This window comes from Penaeus japonicus, unplaced genomic scaffold, assembly GCF_977035675.1.
Source record: "Penaeus japonicus unplaced genomic scaffold, GWHDUDI00000001_assembly GWHDUDI00000041, whole genome shotgun sequence".
Lineage (NCBI taxonomy): Eukaryota > Metazoa > Arthropoda > Malacostraca > Decapoda > Penaeidae > Penaeus > Penaeus japonicus.
In genome coordinates, this window is record NW_028234443.1 from 9,118,412 (window position 1) to 9,120,911 (window position 2,500).

At 39.8% G+C, this 2,500-nt stretch overlaps 1 protein-coding gene across 1 annotated transcript in view; it reads left to right on the forward strand.

Moving 5' to 3' along the window:
* The window catches only part of LOC147466776 (cell adhesion molecule Dscam2-like), a 36,111-nt gene that overhangs the window by 14,213 nt on the left and 19,398 nt on the right, over positions 1–2,500 (forward strand). The gene's annotated exons all lie outside the window — the stretch shown is intronic.

Here is a 2,500-nt window from a genome sequence, read left to right on the forward strand (position 1 = left end):
GAGTCGCGACAGTCTGCGACACTCGAACGCTACAACTAACTATTTCTCGTTGACGGTGGCGGCGGGCGACGAGAGCTGGCGTCGGTCGTGTCATCGCAGGCCGTACGTTTGCGGCCACGAAGAATAGATGGTTAAAAAAAAAGAAAACCCACTGGGGGGGGGTTTCAATCTGTGTGTGTGTGGGGGGGGGGGGGGGATTATAGCTATGTGTGGGGTTGTGAATACGTGTATGTGTGCTTCTATTTGTGTTTATGTATGCGTGTGTGTTTGTTTTGATGATTATTTGCATGGTTGGCTTTTGGCTTGTGTTATAAATATCTTTGTGTGTTTGGCAGTTGTATACATACACACATACACACACACACATAATATACATATATACATACATATATATATATATATCTAAAATATATATATATATATATATATATATAGGATAAATATATATGTGTTGTGTGTGTGTGTGTGTGTGTGTGTAGTGTGTGTGTGTGAGTGTGTGTGTGTTGTGTGCGTGTAGTGTGTATGTTGTGTGTGTTGTGAGTTGTTGGGGGGGGGGGTGTGTGGGGTATGTGTGTATGTGTGTGTGTGTGTGTGTGTGTGCGGGTTTTTCTGTTTGTGTATATATATACGCATAAGTATGTGTGTTTCTACATGCGTATATTTATATCTCGTATCTATATCTCCACCTATATCTATTAGTCTCCCACATATATCTATACCCATATATACACATAGATGAGTGAGTACCTGTATATGTACACATACCTCTGCGAATATTAATCTCTATGTGAAAATATCAGCGCGTGTATGTGAACTCAATGTCCATGTGTATCTATACATATGAAATATATACATATAAAATATCTATACATATAAACCTCTCTCAAAACGTGCACCGCACCAACCCCCCACTCCACCCCCCACCCCTCAGGAGTGACCCCCCAAGCTCGCGAGAGGCGGTCAAAGTGGTGGTTCAACGGAGCGGGAACAAGCGCGAATCGTAGCGTGGGCGGGGCCCCCGAACGCGCACCACGGGCAAACCCGTGACCAAGTAATATCCTCTACAGGAGAGGTCACCGCGCCCGCGAGTAGATCCCATCAGGAGGATTCTCCCGCCTCAGGTAAACGAGTAGGATTGAAGGATGAGAAGGATTATTTTTTTGTCGTTTCGATGAGGTGATTCGTGATTAGGAGATTAGTGATTGATAGATTAGTGATTAGTATTAGATTAGTGATTAGTAGATTAGTGATTAGTATTAGATTAATGATAAGGAATTGGATTAGTGATTAGTAGATTGGTGATTAGTAGATTAGTGATTAGTGATTAGTAGATTAGTGATTATTAGATTAGTGATTAGTATTAGATTAGTGATTAGATTAGTGATTAGTAGATTAGTGGCCAGATGCTACCGCCTACCCCCCCCGCTATTATTCTCATTCTAGTCTGGGGGACATCACTAAACGGGAAAAGGTTATGTAATATATGGATTTTGATTATATATGATGTTCGTTTATCTATATGTATATACATTCTCGTATAGAACTTTATGAAAAGGTCGATAAGTAATTAGATAGGTAGGGAGATCACTAGACAGGCAGTCCGACGTATAATAATCGGATAGACAGATAGATAGAAAGATAGATTCTGATTACTAAGTAGGTAGGTAGATAGATATATAGATTTATATGAAATACAGGTAAAGATATGGTTATATATGGCTAAATCTGTATAACAGACATTTCCTAGCAACCATAAGCTCAAATAATCTAGTCTGAAACCCATCGGCATGGCAACATTTTTCAGTAGACCCTAGTATGTTGAGAGAAAACACTTTTCATGACTTTCTTTGTCCTGTTTTTTGTATGTGTTTCGTGGTTTTTTTTTGTGATTTTTTTGTTTTTTTTTTTTTTTTTTTTTTTTATGTTGTTTGTTGCCTCTCTCATATCTGTCTCCTTCACTGTATCTTCTCTGATTCTGTCCTGTTTCGATCTTTCGATCTTTGCTTTCGGCAATTTATATCTTGTCTTTTCGATCCTTTCTAATCATCAATCTCACACTCATCTCTCCTCTCTCGTACTCCTTCTCTTTCACGTTCTCACTTCTCTCGCCTCCCGCTCTGTCCCTCAATCCTTTTCACTCATCCTCTCCTCCTCCTCCTCTCTCCTCTCTCTCTCTCCTCTCTCTCTCTCCCTCTCTTCTCACTCTTCCCTCTCTCGGCCGTCGTCCCTGACTATCCTCTCCTCTCCCTCTCCCTCTCTCTCTCTCTCCACTCGTTCCCTCACCCTCGGGGGCTCAATCTCGCCTCTCTTCTCTCTCTCCCGACCTGGCTCCTTCTCTCCTCTCTCCTCCGATCTCTTCTCTCTCTCTCTCCATATATATATATATATATATATATAGATATATATGTGTGTGTGTTTTGTATATATATATATTTATATATATATATATATATGAATTATATATATATATGATATATATATATATAGTAGTAGAATATAT